At 31.6% G+C, this 6,998-nt stretch overlaps 1 long non-coding RNA gene across 1 annotated transcript; it reads right to left on the bottom strand.

Moving 5' to 3' along the window:
• LOC109130591 lies at positions 1-2,490 on the bottom strand. Its single transcript, XR_002036497.1, has 3 exons — positions 2,428-2,490; positions 2,296-2,349; positions 1-56 (listed from the first exon to the last, which is right to left on the bottom strand). It is a non-coding gene; the product is annotated as an uncharacterized LOC109130591 (long non-coding RNA).

Here is a 6,998-nt window from a genome sequence, read left to right as displayed (position 1 = left end):
ACGTGAACCTCTAGTGTGGTCAAGATCAACAGTCACCATCCTTGTAACCAAGAATCCTGAAATAATGTACACAACACCAAACAATTAGTTCTTGTAACAAAAAAACACAAGTACAATTAATAAGGAACATTGACAACACTAAACAAGTAATTCCATCCGATTATATTTGGAGACAAACTAAAACAGAGTACATTAGTTAAACCAAACTAAAACAAAGTACATTACATAGTAGAACAAACAAAAACAAAGTACATTAAGTGAATCCAAATAAGGATTCAAGCCGATTATAACCACAACCAAACAAAAACCGAATACATTAAGTGAATCCAAATAAGGAACAAACTAAAACTGATTACAATAAAACAACCACCAACCTAGTACATAAAACAACCACCAACCTAGTACATAAAACAACCACCAACCTAGTACATAAAACCAATTCAAACTGATGACAACATGTCATCAATTAGTTTGTCTTTTAAAGCTTTTTCCGATTCACTAAGTGAATCTTTGTTTGCAATAAGATTTTCAACCATCACATGCTTGCTATGCTTCTCTTTCATAGCAAACTCCATCTCTTTCAAAGCAAAGTCCCTTTGCTTCATCTCATACATCCTCCCAACCTCTTGCATCTGAAACTCCAACAAAGCTTTAGGATCTCCCTCTACATGCGCTTGAGTGTTGATGTGTTTCTTACCCTTTCCTCTCAACAACTTCGCAGCCTTAATACCAGTAGGACGTTGCATAAGTCCATCCTCGAGATCAATGGGAGCTTTGGAGGCAGAACCATCCTCACATGTCCTTTTATCTCCATGATCTTTAGGAGATGTGGAAGCACACCACTTCTGGTCATATCGAAGCTCTAGCCATGCATGCTCCATGGTGAATTTGACCTTGTGATCATTGAAAAAAATCTGGTATGCTAGCTTCAGAACATCATCTTCATTCTGCCCACTAGATTTCTCCCTTGTAGCAGCCAACGAACTTGCACATAGTGTCGTTGATCTTATCCCACCGCTGCTTACAATGACTTGACAACCTATTTGGTCGACCAACAGCATTCGGACATTTGCCTACATAATCTGCTATCCTTCCCCAAAAGGCTCCACGTCTCTGCTGGTTTGATGTTATCGGGTCCTTGCTTGTGTTTAACCAAGCAGAGACAAGCATCACATCATCTGCTGGTAACCAAGCATGCCTTGCTCGTCGGTTACCAACAGGTGATGGAGCTGCAGGTGGGACGTCAGAACATTGACTCTCATTAGGAGAGTCAATGTGGTTGCTGGAATCATATTGACTTTGTAGGAGATCGTAGAAGCTAGCAGAGAAACGATATGGATTCAAGGAGTCCTCTGAAACCATAGCTGCTGCTTCGTGTGTGTGTTAGAAGGAGAAGGAACGATTGTTGAGGTTTCGTTTTTTGTGTTTGGTGTTTATGTTTTGTGTTTTACTTATCAATTACCCCTTTTATTTACAATCTGATTTTAGTAGTTTACTTTTTAAACTAGTGTGTTAAAGTTTTCAATTTAAGTCTACCCGTTCCCACAACAACCAACAAACCCTAAACCATCACACAATAAGTCTGATGTCGACTACCGTAGACCCTAATCAAGTACTAATGGTATTTATCACAACCAACAAACTACAAGCATCCATCATGACTGACTCGACACTTAACTACACTCAAACCAAATAAATAAATAATACTAATAATTAAAAAAAAAGAGAAAAGATCATATGAATACTAAATCATATCTTAGATTAAGATCTTGAAAACAGAACTAAAACAAAAACAAAATAAAAACAAATAAAACCGGTAATAAACAGAGTTCCAAATTCTAACCTTGTGTTATGCTTGGTGATGATCTTTAGTGTCGCTTGAGAACACTAAAAGATGATCAATGAAACTAAAACTGATTATTAAAAGCATCATCGAAAACCTTAAATAACAAAAAGACAAGTAAACATCAATGTGTCATCAAGAATGAAGTGTTATAGGAATAGAGTTAAAAGAGAAATTAACTGCAAGAGTAAAGTGATTACCCTGGCAATAGCCTAGCGGGAGCAAGAGATGCAGCCAATGTTTGGTATACTCTATAAATGTTTGGCATCTAGTTAAGATGCAGCAAAGCAGAGACATTAGATTGGCATGTGATGAACGAGCTACAACCAAACCGAAAACTAAGCCAAGACACAGTTTTCACATCAGAAATCGACAACAAACCAAACTCTACTCTGCTACAAATCACACTACCACGTAGATAAGAGATATAGGGCAAGAGACCAGTTAGTAACCTGATGTTTCTCTCTTCAAACCCTCCCACACATTAATCCTTGTACCTCGACTGCCTGCATCAAAGAGACAAAGATATTTAATTTCACTTATATAGAAAGACAGAAAAAATGGGTTAAGAGAAAGAACACTACCTGAAGATGTAGGGCAGAGAAGAAAACGATCCATCAGAACCATCACCGACCAGAAAGCATCCTCCAAGAGATAAGAATCAAATGAACCAAAGTAAAAATTCAGAAACAAACAAATGATAACATCCAACCCTAATCCCAAATTTAAGAAGAAAATCGATTAAACCTAATCCCTCCTAACTATTCGCGAATTCAACCTACTAAACAGAGAATTCAACTTACCCTTGCTTCCAATTGCTGCAATCTCATCGAATAAACCCTAATCCCTCCTCCGATTCGCCTCCGAGATTATATCCCTTCCGCTTCCCCTTTCTTCTCCACAATCGCCCCTGATTCCATAGCTGTAGCATATCCAAATCCTTCCTTTTATCAAGAATGGACTTCGATCGAGAGATAATCACCGAGAGAGATAATCACCGAGAGAGAGATCGAGAGAAAAAATGTTTCTCTTGATAAATGTTTTTTTTTGGGTCGAAAAAATGGTTTTTTTAGTTCTTCTATTTTTTTTTCCACCCAACAAACACTTGACACGTACGAGCTCTTAAAACATAATCGAGTATGTTATATTAGAGGCTCTCTTAACTTTTTTTGTTATTTCTGATTTTTTTTCCTTCTTCCTTAAAACCTGCCTTAGAATCCCCATTGGGGATAACCTTAGTCACGCTGTGCGTTATATATATGGGAATTTTGCACCCACACCCACTTTCTCTAAAACTATTTAACACTACATTTATTTTCTACTACTCATATACTTTTCTCAAGTTTAATTATCTATTACCCCTCACTCCTTCTAACTCCTTCTATCTAACTCCTTCTATCCAACTAGAACTCCTTGTCTCCTTCTATCCAACTAGAACTCCTTCTAACTCCTTTTATCTAAAGTTTATTTTAGTTTTACCCAACATTTTTAAACAGTAAGGTAAAACAAAAATTAAAAATTAAAAAAATTCATCTTCTTTTCATCTTCCACCACTAAAATTTTAAATTTAAAAAATTTCATCTTCAAATTACCACTTACACTCTCTAACTAAACTACCCTTCTCTTTTTTACTTTTTCTTTTTTTTTTCCTTCTCATTTCTCTCTCTATTTTCTCTTTCTCTTTTAATATTTTTATTCTTCACCATTTATTTTTCATTTTTATTACTATATTTTAAGTTTAGTAATTAGTTGTTGACAAACAAAAAAAGTTAAGTAACTTGTAAATGAATATTTTTTGCAACTTTCAATATATTTTCTTTCCACAAAAATAAAATAAACATAATTTATGAGTCTAATCTAAATCAAATACAATTGAATTGGTGTTGATAATCAAATCAACAATTTCTAAGTCCAAACTAAATTAATTAGAAATTAATGAATTTATTAACTAAATTTTCAATATGAAATAGACAGTTTGTACACATACTTTAAGCTTAAATTAGATGCATAATGGATTAACAAAATTATGCATTTATAAAAGAGTTATCTATTTGGAGAAGTTTTAAAGAACTTTGATTTGTTACCAGTACCCATAGATTCTATTGGGTATCCACATGACCATGTTGTCGTTGTATCCTAAACCCTAAATCTCTAAAACCCGCAAATTCGGTTGGTATCCATATGACTATGAATATATGGATTTGATGTGTTGCTAGTACCATATTTATGGTCATGTGTTATGGATTTGATAACAAACTTTGATATGTTACTAATACCCACATTTATGGTCATATCTTATTATTACCCACAAATTCTATTGGTATCCACATGATCATGAATATATGGATTTGATGTTGTCGTTGTATCATAAACCTAGATCTCTAGAATCCACAAATTCTATTGGTATTCACAATTTCTATGGGTATCCACATTACTACGAATGTATGGATTTGATATTGTCATTGTATCATAAACCATAAATCTCTACAACCCAAAAATTCTATTGGTATCCACATGACCACGAATATATGGATTTGATATTTTTGTTGAATCTTAAACCCTAAATCTCTAGAATCCACAAATTCTGTGGATATCCACATGACCACGAATAAATGAATTTGATATTATCATTGTATCAAAAACCATAATTCTCTAGAACCCAAAATTTCTATTGTTATCCACATGTCCAAGAACATATGGATTTGATTGTTGTATCTTAAACCCTAAATCTCTAGAACCCACAAATTCTATTGGTATCCACATAACCATGTATATATGAATTTGATGTTGTTGTTGTATTATAAACCCTAAATCCACATAAGTCATTAATCCTAAACTCTAAACCCTAAAACATCATCATGTTTAGGGTTTACTTTAAAGCCCATCCACCCTCTACACCACTAAAATTTGGTTAGATATCTCCCTAGCTCGTAACCATAACATCACATAAACATTGAATCCATATAAGTCCAAAAACCTAAATCCTATACTCTAAACCTTAAATCCTAAACCCTAAAACCTACACCTTAAACCCTAAATCATAAACATGAACTAAAAATATAGACACATCTTCCACATAAGCTCTAATTTCTAAACCCTAAAATTTTAACCTTAATCCCTAAATCATACACCTTCAACCTTAGACCATACAACCTGAACTCAAAACATAGACACTGAATCTATATAACCTCGAAAGTCTAAATCCTAAACTATGGTGATGTTTGAACATGCAACAAACTTGTCAATAATTTCATCATTTACCTTCAATAATTACATTATTTTTTTGTAATTTAGTTATTCATAACTAATTTACCAAACCACAAACTTTTTTTAATTAATTAGGTTTTCATATGTTTTTTAAATGTTCAAACATAAGTAAGTATCCACAAACTATACCATAATTTACTATCCACTTATCAATGAACAATTATTCATCTAAAAATGGATAATATATTATTTATTTACTTAAAATATAGCAAATTGCATCTTAAAATATAGAAAAAATGTAATCATAATCTATTATACAAAAAATATAATTTATTGATAATAACTAAACAAATGATAAGAAAGAAAGAAAGATAAGAGAGAAAAAAAGAAAAAGAGGAGGGGGAGGAGACCATCGACTAACATTTTTTTTCTTCTATTTAGTTGTTTTTAGTTACATATTTTTTACCCATAAAATTTTAGCCATCAGATCTTGAACCAAATTACGATCTAACGGTCACAAATATGTGCTATTCTACTTCCTAGTTACACGTGAGCCACAATTGTTCAATAGATTTGAAGGGCAGTTTTGCCATAAATAGATGATACCTAAGCCAAAAAACTTTGAGAAATTATAGAAAGAATAGATTGTAGTGAAAGTGAAAGAAGATGGAGGTAAAGTAGGTGTGAGTGCAAATCTCCTTATATATATATATATATATTACATACAGATTAAATTTTTAATAAAACATTGGAATAAGATTTATTTTCTATTTGATTTTGGTGCAATGCATAAATAAATAATTTGATGTTCAATTTTGTAATCGTAAAATTTAAATAAAATCGTAATAAAAATAATTTTAGATGTAAAGTGGTCCACGAAACCTTATTTTTATTTATATACAGTATTCATTCATTGAGGAATTGGTTTTGGATCTTATCCACGCTCGAAATGGACTTTTCTTTCCTCAACTCATTAACAAAGTCAAACGTTTAGTGCTTTATTAGTTAATGTTAACGTATATAATGTATATACACGTAACACGTATAATGAAGCCTAGGCTCATCTTAAAAAAAAATTCATTCTATACGATCGCATGATTTAGTTTTGTGTGTTTTGATAGCCATGAATTTTCTCTAACAAAAGTAATGAGATCTCATGACATAAAAAGATTATTGAACTTACTAACACGTAATATGTAACAAATTAACAAAACCAAATAACGTTTTCGAAATGTTATTTTAGCATTATTCCCACGAGTCTTTGGCCTATGATTTAAGAGATGATCTTATTGGTCATATATGGAACATTACGAAATAATTTAGTTAACTAGTTTGTAATTTGTGGTTTAATGTAATTTTAGATACAAATGTAATGTTTTATAAATTAATATTGTGTGTAACATTTCAATGTATGTTTTAGAGTTATTTATAAAAGTTTTATGATTTCAAAGTAACTATGAATAATATAAAGACTATAATATAAAATACTTATTTTAAAAACTTCATATATGAAATATACTCTTGGAGAAAAGAATCCGCATACTTTTTTTTGAAATTTGCATACTTTATATATAAAGTATCTCTTGGAGATACCTAAAGAGGGAGTCTTGATTTCTTTGTCTTGATATTGGTTACTGTGAAACGTTATTTTTTACTACTTCAACGTAAATCAAACTATATGTTTTTGATTCATTCAAGAACAATTTTAGGATATAAAGAAAAATTTAGCTAGATAAATTACTATTTCGACGACTAAAGTAAGTAAATACTAAAAACTCAAACTCAGATAATAAATAACTCATGATTGGAAAAAAAAACTCATTAAACAAAATAAATACTTAAAAATGTTCGAAAAATTAACAAAATAATTATATTAATGTTGTTTGATAAAAATATCATATCTAGAGAACATGTTATATTCACGTTATCTTCTTATTACAAAGGTAAT

Source organism: Camelina sativa, chromosome 18 (genome assembly GCF_000633955.1).
Source record: "Camelina sativa cultivar DH55 chromosome 18, Cs, whole genome shotgun sequence".
Taxonomy (NCBI): Eukaryota; Viridiplantae; Streptophyta; class Magnoliopsida; order Brassicales; family Brassicaceae; genus Camelina; species Camelina sativa.
This window is presented reverse-complemented; position numbering and strand designations above follow the sequence as displayed.